Below are 16,818 nucleotides of genomic sequence, written 5' to 3'. Positions count from 1 at the left end.
CCACACCACAATCCAACTACAGATGTAGCTGGTTTCCATTCCCAGTAAAATTCACCAACTTGAAAAGCGTGGACATGTAGCTGAAAAATGTCCTTTCGAAAAAGCAATGCAATTAGAAATGATCTGTGAAATATATGCAGTGATGAAACTGAATGGGGCCTGTGGATGCCCAACCTTAAGCACTATGGGGCTTATTACAAGTGCAGCGGTAATAAGGCAGTAAATCTGCTGGCAGAATTAGCACTGGCGGAATTAGCACTGGTTATCTTGGCGGTAATTCCACCAGCGGAATTAGTGCCTGCGGAATTAGTGCCATTTTCTGTTATTGTAATTTGGCGGTGCAGTAAAAGTGGCGGGAACGAAATTACCACCACTTTTTAATGGACCGCCAAAACCCATATGTAGTCCATCACGCTAGGTCAGTTAGCAATTTTTCAGACATCTGCAACAGAAAGGCTTGTGAAGGTGTAAAGGCGGGTAGTTGGAAAATCCCAAACAGGCCCAGGAATCAAAGTCAATCCAAACCAGACTCAAGGATGGAGTAGACAAAGTAGAAGGCATAATCCAGCTTTATTATCATCAAAACAAAGCTGGGACAGCATACAAGCATTCCAATGTTGCTGCTCTCAACTATTTCATACAAAAAATGTACTACAAACCCATCATCAATGACAACATAACACAATCTCAGTTTACAAAAGCTACAGGGAAAGGGATTGGTTAGTGGGTTTGTCTACATATGTAATGCTTAGGGGCTATATTTTATATTGGGTTCACCATATCTGATGGCTCCACCTGGAACCAACCCTGTATTGATAAAGGTAAAACTACATCATGTTCAGAACAAGGGGCTGGTTGGCATATTATGTCATGGGCAGCCTGACCCTAAGGATTTTGATAGGTTGGCACATTGCTAACCAACCTTGGACATTTGGCAGGCCGTCACAATATGAGCCAGACATGTTATAGGGGGAGTGAGGTTCATGGACTGTTTTTCCAATTAAAAAAGTTAGCATCCCTCATTCTCAGGCCATGAGGCCAGGTAATCCTGTTGTTTTTGGCCTTGTGTGGCTTCACATGTCTGTGTGTACATGTAGGGAATATAGTAAGTGTCCTGTTTCTGTTCACTTCTAATGAATGGCCAGTTGTTTTGTAGTATCTTGATCCCAGCCAGCACAGTGTCTATGATGTGATGTCGGGAATGTTGAGTACTGAGGAATCCAGATTGGGTTCCATGTCATTTCATCGCAGGATGTTTTTTCGCTGTTTTTTTACTGCAGATTCTTTTACAAAAAAACCATCAAATTTTTTATTTTTTTTATTTTTGGGGTACTCCCCAAACCCCCCATTCCCTTTAAATGTTTAGGTATTGCCTTACACCCACACCCCATATATATTATTTTCTAAACCTGCCCTAAAAAATTCAATGGGATTTTTTGTTGACAAATTCCCAATAAAAAACCCTGCGAAAGTATCATCCCGAGATGAAAAGATGCCGTACCCTAGATTGATAGCATGCCTAGTAGATAGAAAACCTACTGAAAGGAGGGACGCTATTCTGGTGTTGGGACTTCAGATGATACTTAAAGAATAAACTAAAGTTTGTGAAACCTGCCTGGCTCCTGTATACTTCCATTTTGGTGACAAGGCTTCCACCAGCCACCCACACCCGAAAAAAGCATCAAGAATCCTGTGGATTCCTCAAAAAATAAAAGAAAGTAAGAGTGCAGCATTCCCTTCACGTACATAATGCATGTCACAGCTGTGGGGCTCAAGTGCTTTAAAATGCTACAAAACTACAGCACAATTAGAAAAGAGAAATCCTTACAGCACTAATCTCTGCATGTGTATGCTAGTGAAGCCGTTAGCACTAAGGGTGTCTTCAGGGCTTGGAAAAAAAAACTGTGCCCCTCATTCCAGGCCTATTCTGCCCAGCAACTGATTATGCTCCGGCCTCTCTGATTTCCACCCAGCAACTATGACATACAATAAAGGAAACCAAGCGCTCAGTATTCCATCCTCTACACAGAGAAAGGGAATCCATTGTTTGCTCTGTGTTTAATGAGAAAGCATAAGGAATTAGTAAGAGAGCTGCAAAAACCTTCATACAGTGGATGCACATATACAAATATGTATGAATGTCAGTTATAGCAGAGAAAAGTAAAACTGGATTTAACTCTATATAGAAACACAATAATTTATACACTATAAAATTCTATTACCCAAGCGAGAAGGAAATTGCTTCGGGTGATGGGCAGCCCCCACTTCTAGACATGCAAAACATTGCACCACCAATTACTTTTATGCCTACACCAGGTGACTCGCTAGTACCGTGGAAATGCTGAAAAAAATTCTTTGAACATTACACATCGGCTGTGTGTGGGAACAGCTATGGTGCTGAACGAAAGAAATCCTTACTTATGCATTGCTTAGGCATCCCGGACAAGAAACGTGATAAAATCTCAATGAATATAAAAGGTGCATAGCAAAACTTGATAAACATTATGAGTGTAAAGTGAGCATTATACTAGAACAGTATACATTCGGTACGAGATCTCAAATTGAAGGGGAAACAGTGGAAGCATTCATCACAGACTGAGAGAGTTGGCGAGAATATTCAATTTCGGACTGACGATGGCAGAATGTTTGCGAAACCAGTTTAATGACGGCAAAATAAGAGAACAGCTATGGTCCAAGAGTGACCCACCACTTGATGAGGTTTTACATATAGCTAAAAAGTAGAGCAGGCAAATACATATGTAAAGATACTTGAAGCCAAGGTTAACCAGATCAAATTAACTGAAGAAAAGAACCATAGTAAAAGTGCTGAGACAACAGCTGCCATCTCTGGAAGTAAGGTAACACCTTCAACGAAACCCAAGCCCAGTCATATGAACAAAAGTAATTTCAATACTAAGAAAAATCTAAAATTCCAGATTTTTTAATTCAGAGGCAGAACTACCGGTCATCTTGCCAATAGTACCACATGCCCAGCTCTCAATGTGAGATGCCAGTAATGCAAAAGGAAAGATCACCTCACAAAATGCTCACCGTTCTGATGACATCAGTACAGTTGATGACTTGTACTATGGTTCTGAAGAAGCTGTATTAGCCATTGATGATGAAGAGTCCGAGAGACTGCATAACCATTAACAGTGAGAAGATAGAGATGATGATAGACTCTGGGGCAAAATACACTCTACTACCAATAAGAATAATTGAAAAAAACATTACCAAGCAAGAAGTTTCGGAAGGTTGACATCAATCCGTGAGCCTGTGGTGGCGTAAGTATAGATTTCATTGGATGGTTCAAGGCCTTGTTAAAATTTAAAGAAAGAACAGCTGCAGGGAATGTTTATGTTACAGAAAGGGGGTCAATGGGCCTGATTACACGGTAGGCGGTAAGTCACAGCCCTTACCGGCATGGCGCTAATAACGTGTCCGTGTAGGACGCTGGCCGCTAATAACGTGGCATCACGAGTACGCGGGCACGAGCTTAGTGCCATGCCGGTAAGGACCCTACCGCCATGCCGCTAAAGGCCCTGTAAAGGCCCTTAGCGGCACCGAGGAAAGCGCTGATAGCACTTCCGCCCTCCCACAACACGGCATTAGCGGTGACTGCTATTAGAGGTCAAGGTAAATAAGCGGAACCGGAAGTAGCGTCATCGCACAAGAACGGGAAATAGCACGGCGGCCATCTTTAAAAACACAATCCATTGCCATCCTCTGCTCCCAGGACCTGCAGCCACAATAGAGCCTTCCAAAATCTTTCACAGACCCACTGACAATGCCCAAGGCAATAAAAAAGGAGCAGACCGGCAGCGCAAAGAACACTTTTCGAATGAAGAGCTCAAAATGCTAACTGACACGCTTGCTGCCAACGCAGAGGTGGTGTTCATCAATGACATGCAACGTCACACCCTAATCAAGAAGAAGGAGATCTGGGCAGAGGTGGCCCGTAAACTCAGTGCGGTGGGCTCCACCCCCCTGCACTGTGAAAGATGTCAGGAAGCAGTGGGACGATCTACGCCTCCGTGTACGCAGCATCCTGGCTGCCAACCGGAGCCTGGCCATGGGCACAGGAGGTGGTCGAGGATCCCCAATAAAACTAATGGAGTGGGAGGAGACCTGTGCAACCAGCATTGGGGTTGAATCAATTGAGGGAGTAGGCGAAATAGAGCGCAGTGTGCCGACATCGTCAGATGGAGGTGAGTGTCCACACAAAACACTGCACTCTGAAAGATGAGGTAATTCCCCAAATGTGAGCCCTAAATCATCTCATGGAAGTGGCCATCAAACATACATGCACACAACCCTGCCCATATGCGGTTCACATCCCAACACACACACATGCATGCAGCACCACAGACACGTGTCACCCAGACTCATGCATGAATGACCCACCCAACAGTCTTACGAACTGTAAGGCCAAACATGAAGTCTGAATGCATAGAACAGCATGAACAACAACATCTGCATGAAGCACGTTGTACAATCACCAATGCCATCCTTCTCTTTGTCCTCCACAGGCTCACAAACTGACAACGATGAGCAGGACACTGCGACGCAGGCCCCCCCGCTAAGAAACAACCCAGGGGAAAGGAATCAGGCACCATGGCCAGCACGTCGAGGGGCACAGGAAAGAGTGCACTCCGCAGAGGGCCAAACCCACCAAGCCACCCACGTCACCAAGACGTGAACGTAAGCCTGAACCAATTGCAGCACCCACTCCAGAAATCCTCCCCCACGCACGATCCACCCGTGGAAGGGACACTGTCTGCTGCCAATAGTTCCATCGGCGAGGCAGCTGCCACGGCACCCTTGTCCGATGTGGAAGACACTTGTAACTCGCCCATTCAACAACATACACTCAGCCCCCAGCAGTCTAAACAACCAAGCATATGCCCCACATCACATTCCAGCAGCCATGGCCAGTCTGGGGATGAAATAGTGGCAGGGTTCTGGAGTCCACCGGTGTCATCACCTGATGCTGGACCTATACAACAAGGTGTGGCACCCACCCCACAACGCAGACAGAGGCCATGACATGGCCATCATCAGTCAGCGGCAGGAGGACATCACTGCGTTGGTTGGCCAGCATGTAGATGAGTCAGCACTTGCGAGGGAGGAGTGCAGGGAGCATGCAAGGGACATCAGACAAGCTATAGAAGCCAGCGCCAACAGGTTAAGTGAGGAAATGTCACTTGTGAGGCAGGTCCTCACATGCATAGCAGACGCGATGGACAGGCAGAACCCCCCACCGGCACCGGACCAACTGTGCACCTCCTCTTCTGCCAGCTCAAGGCAGACCAGCCCCCGGTGCAGGTCCTTGCGGGCTATGAGGCGCACAACCTCTCAACCCCCCAATGGTGGCAGTGGGGATGGGAACTAGGGCCAGCCAAATGTTGCTGACATATGTACAGCTATGCAGCACTGATGTACAAGCCATTCATGGGAGTGTTGTCGGGGGATGGGGGAAAGGGTGTTTTGGGAATGTTGTGGGGGCAGGTGGAAAGGGTGTTTGCCTAGTTGGGTCCATGCACTTCTTTTTCTTAAAATACATAATACACACTGGTGACATGAGAAATCACAGGAGTGGACATTTTCATTTTGCATGTTTGCTTTACTGGTGGACAGGGCACAGTGTACATTTCACCACAAAACCCAGTGCCCAAATACGCACATCCATTGAACAAAGTTCATCCATGTGTATCAGAACATTTGGTCGATCAGATGCTGGCGCACAGCACGTCCCTCCTGGGCATCGCCACCTGCATGACCTGCAGCCCTGTCTCCTCCCTCCTCATCCCCATCATCATCCTCAGCAGGTGGTTGCAGTTCAATGTCAAGGGGCATTGGCACATTCCGTCTGATACACATATTGTGCAGAATGACACTTGCTATGGTGATCTTGGCCACCTTCTCATGCCCGTACAGGAGTGCCCCACCCGACCTGCTGAGGCACCGGAACCGTGTCTTCAAAAGGCCAAAAGTCTGCTCAATTACAACACGGGTACTGGTATGTGCACGATTGTATTCCTCTTCGTGCCTGTTCTGTGGGTTCCGTACAGGGGTAAGGAGCCACCTGTTCAGGGGATAGCCAGCATCACCTGCATGGGTGCAGCAATGGGTATGTGTAAGTGTTTACATCAAGTGGAACCTGTACATATAACACAAATACACTTTGCATTGTCAATGACATCCACAAATCCCTGCATGCATGGAGGGAATCAAAGTAACTGCAATGTGGGAAGGTGAGGTAGTCCTTGCAACTGGACATGCACCGTGCATGCCTATGGCAGTTATTGCCATGTACTGGGTGAGGTCAAGTAGTTTGTGTCTCTTGGTCCTGGCACCGTTTGTACCACACTACTAGTGTACTGCCATTCAGAAGTTGATGTCCCCATGCTTTTATGCAGCACTTCAATAGTGGTGTACGGGTGTGGAGCAGTACAATGGCTCCAGAAGATCCCTTGGTATGCACTCAAGGGCGCATATCGTTGTGAAGCTGTTCAGCATACATTTCCAATGTCCATTTTGGCTGCATGTAGCTGCATTGGGTTATCGAGGGTATGGTCTGATGTGCAATGTGCATGTGGATGGATATGGCATGTTTGGGGTAATGGATTAATTTAATTCTTGTGCAGCCTACTACTTGCATGTGGTTTTCATGTGTCAGGTCCATTGTGGGCTGCCTCAGTGGACAGTGGTGTAAATACGTATGTTCATTGTTTATCCTGACAACTGTTCACACCCAGTTGGAGTATGCATACCCCCCCAATCACACCCAGTTGGAGTATGCATCTCCCCCACAATCACACCTAGTTGGAGTATGCATCTCTCCCCCCTTATCACACCCAGTTGGAGTATACATCTCCCCCCCAATCACACCCAGTTGGAGTATGCATCCCCCCAATCACACCCAGTTGGAGTATGCATCTCCCCCACAATCACACCTAGTTGGAGTATGCATCTCCCCCCCAACCACACCCAGTTGGAGTATACATCTCCCCCCCAATCACACCCAGTTGGAGTATGCATCCCCCCAATCACACCCAGATGGAGTATGCATCTCCCCCCCCACCACACCCAGTTGGAGTATACATCTCCCCCCAATCACACCCAGTTGGAGTATGCATCCCCCCAATCACACCCAGTTGGAGTATGCATCTCTCCCCATCACACACCACATCACACTGCCATGTGCTTGCCCTCCTACTCACCAAGTAGCCACAATGTTGTCCAGCATGTCGCTCCATGTAGTGTGGTATTGTTGAATTCCACAGGACCATTGACTCATGGGTTGATCCGGGATATCAGGCACAGCAATGTGTGATTATCTTGTTAGAGTCACATACCATTTGGACGTTGATGGAGTGGTATTGCTTTCTGTTTCGGTAGACTGCCTCATTGGCATGTGGGACCACCAATTCCACATGGGTACACTCGATGGCCCGATGCAACTTGGGATGCCTGCCAGTGAATAGAAGCCAACTTTGGTGTTGGAGATCTCCTGGGCAGTCCGTGGCAGGGATATGTGTTCTTTTTTGTTCTTCAGGAGGGCATCTGCCCTAGCGTATTCTGGTAGGTGCCTGTGGCCAGGAAGTGGAGCACAGTAACCACCTTCATTAGAGGGGGGATGGCAGTATGGATGTCTATGAGGCTGACAATGCCGTTGTGTATCATGTCCACAATGGTGGTGATGGTATCCCGGTCCAGACGGTACAGGGTGTGTATCTGCTCAGGGGTTAGGTTGAATGGACTGGCTCTGATCCTGGGGATTGGCGGCTGCCTCTGTGGTATGCCTAGGTGCACTGGTGGGCTTGCTGGGCCTGTCTCGGCCTCCTCCTCCTGCGTCTCCTCTGTGCTGCCTGTTTTTGTTGGTCCTGCAATGCAATCATGTCCTACAGCCCATGCAATGCTGCTAGTATTGGAATCATTTTGGTGTGTGAATGGGTGTGGGAAGGGGTGTGGTTTGCTCCTTTTGTGCTGGCCCAGTGTCCATTGCCTCCACCTGTGCTGATTGTGGCCACCTGTGGCAGTTGGGAACACTGCACATGTCCCTTAACGGGAGGTTCGCGATGTCGGTATTTCGGCCATGCCGGTATGGGCTTTTTGGGCCTGCTCCATGCCTCTATTAGCATATCCGCTCCTATTTGGACTCCTATTTCCGCCATGCTGCTATTGCTGACAAGAGGGGTTGTGCGCCCGCGAGCTTGCCACTATTAGAGGCACTGTTGTTAGCGGTGCCGCTAATAGCGGGTAGACTAATCGTAATTGGCAGGAGTGGTTAGCGATGCCGGTAATCCTTTACCGGCATCGTTTATCCCTTACCGCCTACCGTGTAATGAGGACCAATGTCTTTTCATAGCTGGTTACAGCAGCAAAGACTAAAAAACAAACGTAGTCCTAATTAGGAGGAGTGTGTACTACAAGTTGACAAAGAAGAGTTACAGAATCAAATATTCAATGATAATCCGGGTTGCCCTAAGGAATTTGTTCACAAGATACATCTTGTGCCGGATGCTGAACCAATTGTTCAAAAAGTACGGACAATCCCTTTGGCTCTACAAGTAAAAAATGAAGAAGTTGGAAGAAAATTCCATCATAGAAAGAATTAGGTCATGAAGCAGGGTTCATGAAGCAGGGTTTCACCTCTTGTGGTTGTGACTAAACCCAATGGAAAATTGAGATTATGTGTAGAGCTCTGTGCACTCAATAAGTGCATAATACTGCACTGCAACCCTCTTCCCAAAATCTTGGAAACCTTATCAACCATGAATGGGGCAAAAATATTTTCTTCATGGGGTCTAACGGCGGCCTACCATTAAGTCAACTCACACCATGAATCTAAACAATTTACAGCATTTTTGACACCAGAATAATTATTTAAATTCATGAGAACGCCCTTTGCCCTTGTCTCAGCTGCCTCCATGTTTCAAAGGATCATGTATGATATCTTTAAGGATGTCGAGGGGGTGATATGGACCAGACCAATAAAAGCACTTTCAGAGACTAGACAAGGTGATGAAAATCCTGATAAAAAAAGGCATAACACTCTGCAAGGAAAACTGCAAAATTAATCAAATTAAGATTGCGTATGTAGGACACACTGTGTCGGGCGATGGAGTTAGTTTAAAGAAGAAACTTGACAACAACATAAAGAATTCTCTTCAACCAAAGAATAAGGATTCAGTGCATACATTCCTAAGCATGGCAGAGTATTATTCGAGACATATTCCTAACATTGCTAGCATGACGGTAAATATGAGCCTTCTTAAAAATAACTCTCAATTCATATGGAACTCAGAGTGTGCGCAAGAATGTATTGATATCAAAGCTGCTTTAGAATGCATGCCATCTCTTAAAGAGTTCAAACTAACTAGAAAATCGATACTTACAATGGATGCCACTAACACAGAACTAGGTACAGTGTTCACGAAGATCGAAGACAACAAGGAGTTTGCCATTGCTATTGCATCACGTTTGTTAAGAAGAGCAGAAGTTAATTACTCTACCTTTGAAAAAGAACTTCTTGCTGTCAAGTGGGGAATTGAGAAATTTAGAAGATGTCTATGGGGAACTGATTTCATCATAGGTACTGATCACAAGCCTTTGAGAGAGACATAACGGAAAAAGAGTCTGGACGGTGTATCCTCGCTTTATGGAGAAGGGTTATTACACTGCAAGAAAATCGATTAGATGTAGACTAAGTAACAGGAAAGAAGAATATACCAGCGGGCTGTTTATCTCAAATTGGAGTGGATGGCGAAGATGAAAGTGAGCGCATGTAAGAGGATGAATGTGTGTTATATGTTGAGCCCAAGATGATAATGAGTGCCGAGTGGGAAAGGAGTATGGAAGGAGATAGAATTCTTAATAAAGGAAAAGAAACTTTGGAGAGAGGTGAAGAAGTGAAAAAGGAGATAGTTGGTGGAACCAACTAAGAAGGACTTTGTAAATTGAGTGAGTAACTACATGTGGAAAGAGGTTTTGTCATGGGGGGATGATCGGGTAATTCCACCTACTGACATGACGAACAGGATAAATGAAACAGCCCATGAGGGACACCAGGGTATCACGAAAACAAAACATGCATTGAGAGCTGAATTCTAGTGGCGGGTTGTGATTTACAACGAGAAAGGACAGTAAGTGACTGTGTGCCTTGCTGTTTAAGTGCAACAAATCTCTTGCCAAGAGAAAGTCCTATGTCACTAGTTAGAGTTCCGTGCATGCCATGAGAAAGAGTAGGCATGGATGCTGTTGGACCCATTCATGGCAAAGGTGTGGACAAATATTGCATTGTGTTGACTGAAATATTATCCAAATGGGTAGAGGTGAAGATCACAAAGTCTATTATGACTAGAAATGTTATCACTTTCATGGAAGATGTGTTTAGGAGAGAAGGGTACCCGATGGAACTGTTCACTGACAACAAAGTTTGAGTTAAATCTAAAGAAATTAGTGATTATTTCATGAGAAATGGTATGCAACATAAGGTGACCATGATTTATCACCCTCAAACTAATGGGGTGGCAGAATGCTTCAATAAAGTGATCAAAGACTGCATTAGGTGAGCATGGGTGAATGGTGAAGAGTGGAAGGTTGTTGTGATGAGCAGGATGGTGGCGGAGAGATTCTAGCCACACACAATGACTGGAGTATCACCATTTCAGTTGTGTAGAGGGAGAAAACCCAACTACAAATGGAGTCCTCCATGGATAGGGCAAGCAAGACAGATTTGGGAGAGTGTGCAATAGGTGAGGGAGAGAATGCAAGAAAAGCAAATGAAGAACACATGGAGGTACGATGAGATGAAGTCAGTATAAGAATAAGACATAAAAGAAGGAGACTATGTCAGGATTAAACTGCCTGGTCCATTGAGGCAAGGTCTTCTGAAGTGGTCCTCACCATGTGAGGTAGTGGACGTTTTGCATAATTCAATGAGAACAGATGATGGTAGATTTTGGAACAATAACAGAGTTGTAAAAGTGACAAAAAAAGAGGATGGTAACTGTGAATGAGCAAGTGGATGAGAAAAAGGATTTTGCAAGTGACAATGGTCTGAGATGTGGCGACGATAGGCTGCACATGTCGATCAGCAGGCCTGAGAGATTCAAACACTTGTTTTGTATTAATGTTGTTTTAATAGGAGGGAGGTGTGTAGTATCTTGATCGCAGCCAACACAGTGCCTATGATGTAATGTAGGGAATGTTGATTAGTGAGGGATCAAGATTGGAAGGATGACTGATAGGTAGAGAGCCTACTGAAAGGAGGGATGCTGTGCTGCTGGTGGGACTTCGGATGATACTTGAAGAATACACTAAAGTTTGTGAAACCTGCCTGGCTTTTGTATACTTCTGTTTTCTATCTCTGGAGTGTGAATGAAATGGAATTACCTTATATTTGATAGGATTTCAGCTAATATCAAAGTGTCTGTCACATTTTCTGTTGCCACTGGAGACACTCCTGGGTTATTCTCCATGGAGTCTTTTGGCTTACTGTTTTACTGCACCTGGCTAGCAAGGGCTGGTTGTGCTCTTATGCAATGTTAATCAATCTGGGAGTATACTACTAGCATATTGGGAATTGCTATCATGTGCCTTAGTTCTATTGTTCCATCCTCCCTGTTTTCCTCGTAACCTTGGCACCAGTTGCAAGCTGCTGTCTGAGCTCTGTGCGGATATGTATTTTCATGGATTTAGCCGTTAGGGCTCTTTTGAGATATTAGGGCCTGTGCCCATTCAGAGACATGCTGAGTCTTCTATCTTGACAAAGATGGCTGCCCAACTATATTCATGTTTCCATGTTACTGATCTATATACAGGTGTTGTTCATGTTGCATTCACAATATACATTGGTCATGTTAGTGTTCTTCATGTCTTGTAGATGCTATGCTAGTTTTCTTCATGTCTAAATGCATATATTACCTATTGTTCTTCTTGTGGAGTACATATTTGCTTTGTGTCTAATGCAAGTGCTTTTACTGTTACAACGTTGATTTGAATGCATTTGCCTTCTTCAGCTCGCCATGTTCCCAAGCCCTGCTGTACCTGTGGAGGGCAAGGGTGAAACAGCTGTCTCAGTGACTAACTTCTCTTACCTTTACAGTATTGATGTGGTAGAAGGGCAGAAGCTATGGATGACTTATTAATCTGCCTCCCAACAAGGGTGAAATAGGAGAACCTGCTCTTCAAACCATTTGGTACAGCCCTTCCCATTCATGGCCAGCTCATAGTATGCATGAATCGTAATGCATTGAAGGTTAAAGCTCACTCTCTCTCTGTCTGTAGGATTTGGATGACTGAACATCTGAGTCCAGGTGCTTTCTCAGAAGTATTAACTCTTTGACTCCAGGTGCATTCTAGATGTGTTATATGGTCAATCTAGATGCATCTTCAGGTGTATTGTCCGAACCTAGGTGCTTATCAGGTGTATCAGATGCTGAACTAGTGGTACTTTAGTTGTATTAGCTGCTTGATCCTAGGGGCATTCCTATGGGCCTATCTGCTCACATAATGCCTCCTCCTTCACATTCCACGCTCAACACCTCTGGCACTGGAATGCACTATCCCCCACGATACAATTCGGCCTACCTGCTCACTTAATGTCTTCCCTGGTTCACATATTTCACTCATCACCTTTGGCACTGGAATAAAGTTATCCCCCACAATGAAAGTCAGTGTCTAGCTGCTCACATAATGTCTCTCTTAAATCAAATACCTGTACACAATACTCCTGGAACTAGAATGCAGCTATCCCCCATGATGGAATTAGATCTAGCTGCACACATAATAGCTCTCCTGATTCAAATACTACGCTCAACACCCCTGGCACTAGAATGCAGCTACCCCCCACAATGAAATTTGGTCTAGCTGCTCACATAAAGTCTCTCATACTTCAAATACTCTGCACAATACCGCTGGCACTAGAATACAGCAATGCCCCACAGTAAAATATGGTCTTGCTGCTCCCATAATGGACCGCATTCGGACCCTGGCACGGACGGTATGAACGGTGCCGGTAAGGCACCGGCACCGTTCATATCGTCCAGCCCCATTAAGAGTTCTGCTTGGGGGCTCCTGACAGCCCACCAGGTCTTACCTGGTGGGCTGTGTGTCACCCGTGAGCATAACTCGTAATTACGCCGGCACCATTATCAACGGTGCTTGCGCAACCATGCTCCCCACCCCCATTCTGCCCTATGGGGCAGAATGGGGATCAGGAGCCCGGCAATACCACCACAAGCTAATGGCAATTACCGGCACATTCATCTCGTAATGGGCCGGTTATTGGCCAATCGCGGGAGGCGGTGCCGGTAGCGAGCATGGCGGTATCTGTTTCTGCCATACAGGCACGGCTACTGCCATGCTCGTAATGAGGCCCAATGTCTCTCCTGATTCATATACTTCACTGAACACCCTGGCACTAGAATGCAGCAACCTCCACACGATGACATTCGGTATAGCTGCTTACATAATATCTCTCATACTTCAAATACTTTGCACAAACCCCCTTGCAGTAAAATGCAGCAATCCCCCATGACAAAATTCGGTCTGGCTGCTCACATAATGTCTCTCATACCTCTAATGCTTTGCACAACACATCTGCCATTAGAATGAATATTCGGTCTAGCTGCAAACATGTTTCGCTCACATTATCTCTGGCTTCTTCTCCACACCCACCCACATGCCTGCTCAACTTGGCCAATCCCTACCCACCTTTGCACTAACCAACTGCACACATGCACTATTACTCCCTGACAAACTTCCCATATTTGTACTTAAGCCCCCCTAGGGCGTTCAACCTATAGCGTGTTGAGACCATACCAATGGTGAAAGGTGCTATACAAATGCCTAGTACAATACTACAATACAATTACTAACAACTTTCACATGTAAGGAAAGAACATAAACTGGAGAAACTGTGATGATTATGGCATACAGTAGAACCAACACTGCATTCAGACTTGCTGAGTTACAGCCAACTAACCCACTCAAATGGGGTAAGTCAAGAAACATTAATGTCCACATACAAGGAAGTGTTGGAGGCTAATGAATTACATTTCATTGGTCTATGCTGCCCTATGAGTGTAAATGTACAGACACATGGCTCAACTAGAAACTAAGCATTGGAGAGACTAAAGATTTCACTTTTAAGAGAGGCAATGGAAATAATTCTATTCTAAATGGAATGCAGTGTTGAGAGGTACCAAGACTAAATTAATCTCCTGCAATATTTGACATGGTAGATGCCAGTACCATGCAAAAGTGCGCATGATGAAGCCATGCCACCACTCTATACTGGAGAAAACCTGGGAGAGTATGGACCCACTAAATTACATGATGGATGATATGCTGCTCTATAGCCACAATCTCTCTATAGGGTCCCATCAAGGGCCCAGTCAAAACAATCTTCTGTTTCTAGCTCATCTGATAGGAGGGAGGTCTGCAACTGGAGGTGAGTTTGTCTAAGGATCATGATGAATCAATAAAGTGCTCAGGTAGTGGCATAAAATAAATGCGGAAAACTTGGGGCTTATTTCTGAATGTGTACAATAACTGGAAAGGAGTTTAGTCTTCAGAATTATGAATTCACAAGCAAAGAGTCCAAAGTGGGCCTAACGCCTAAAAGACTTATCACTAATAGGAGGCTATGCTACACTTTTTACCAGTCCCATGTGGGAAGTGCAGGCATGGTAACAATTTCTGCACAGAAAAGAAAAAGTGCTCAGTCCTGAGCAAATATCTGGAGCAAAACATGCGTTGAATTGCCTGCACACATGCCTGAAGTTTATGAAGAAAAATAATGCAACGAATGCATGGTAAATTTCCTTATTACATAAACCACATTTTAGGTCACTGCACCTTTCACAGAGACGAACTATTTATTTGCATATCAGTCTGGTCCTCCTTACACGGGCAGTCCAGCACCGACATTCTTGGCAATTCTTTTCTGAGCAAGAGTACCAACAGCAACCCCAGACACAGTTCTCAGCCTGTTGAGGTGAAGCTGTGCCTCTCTAATGACAGTGAGCATGAGTTCCACGTCTGGATTACCTTCTGTGATTTATGTTGAAACCCCACGTTTTACAACATTAGCAAAGATATGGGAGACCTTCAAATGAAAACAAACACAGACACCTAGACTGTTTAATGGGTAAGTAGTCATTCAGTAAGGTCTACAACCACGCTTTAGCTCATGGTGCCTTTCACAGAGGAGAACTAACCATTTGCATATCGGTCTGTTCCCACCCACCTGGGAAGTCCAGCAACGAAATGCTAGGGAATTCCCCTCTGAACAGGAACACCACTAACCACCCCAGTAATGTGTTTCTGCCTTGCTGGAGTTTCTCTTTCATGAGTCTTGTATCCATCACATACATCTGAAAAGTCGAATTGTAATATGTGTGTCACAAATGTATCTTAGACAACTTCAAAGTTTTCTGAATACAGATAAAGTTACACTGTTGTATGTGTGCACCTCTTGTCCCTTAAGAAACGTCCTTGATATTCGACAATTCACAAAACCAGCCTGGGAATGTTATGTTGGACAAGTTACACGCGCATTAACCTATGAATGCAGAAACCCATCAATCAGACATTCATCTTTTTGAGAATTAGGCATCATGACTTACCCATTTGTAAATTACTACTTTTTCAAGCCCAAGTCAGACTTATTCCTGGAACAATATTTGTGATTCAGGCACCTTGAATGTAAATTACTCACTGCTTTGATAAGATAAGTCAAATCACATTTGGGGTTCACGTAAGATTCCTCACAGTTTTAAGTGTTGCCGTAATAGGTGACATTAAAGGATGAAAGGGTAGTCAACATATCAAACTCTGATGAATGAAGGGTTATTGTTCAACGTGTACATCTTTCTATTTGATGACAGCCTCTGGGGCACGGCCATATGGCGAGAAATAGGAAAAGGCTAATTGAGACATCATACAGGCTTTCACTGTGATATCATTACACAAAGAGAAAGCCACATTTATCAACTGTTATTTTTTGTTTGTTTATTTGGTTCAATTGATTAAATGTTTTTACAAATCAGGAATGAAACAATCCCTTATTGTACTCTTTATAAATAATCTATACTTCCAATCAACTGTTTTCTCTGTAGTTCTGAACAATTCCAATGAAGTATTCAAATTCTGCAAAGTATTTAAAAAAAAATCAACTTAATAGGCCTAATTACCACCAGGTTCCAGAAATGTGCTGATTACCTTGCGTTGGTCCTCCATAACAAGGACAAAAGCATTCAACAGACTATTAATATTCATTGCAGATAGACACTTACACCAAGCACAACTTGCCCTACCAGGAGCCCTTCCTAGTGTTCCAGAGCATTTCCCCAGGACTACACACCCCAGCAGTCTCCCAAACTTCAACCCTATTGCCAACATGTCATTTATGTGTGAAATACTGATTTGGTAGCTGTTCAACAACTACTGGAATATGTCGGAAGCAGGAACCTGTTTCATGACAGGTCTATCATGGTTCAAACCGTCCAAAAGCACAAGGTATGCTCTTCTCTAAATGAAAGATGACCTCTTGACGGCTCTAGGCAACACCAAGCCAATCTGTTTCCACTTGAATTATCAGTGGCCTTATATAATGGTCAACCAACACTTTCTTTCAATGAGACACACTACAAAAAATTAAGGTGCAGCCCTAAAATGAATTATGTCTTTCCTGCATGAACAGGTCTGACAAATAAGATCTGGCACTACTGCTAAGTCCCCTACACAAACACAGAGGGAGTCCATCGGGTTTGGTACGTATACCTTGGCTCTTTTAGTGGTACATTT

This window comes from Ambystoma mexicanum, chromosome 11, assembly GCF_040938575.1.
Source record: "Ambystoma mexicanum isolate Mex_15411 chromosome 11, UKY_AmexF1_1, whole genome shotgun sequence".
Lineage (NCBI taxonomy): Eukaryota > Metazoa > Chordata > Amphibia > Caudata > Ambystomatidae > Ambystoma > Ambystoma mexicanum.
The sequence above is the reverse complement of the archived record's forward strand: the minus strand, read 5'-3'. Positions refer to the sequence as shown.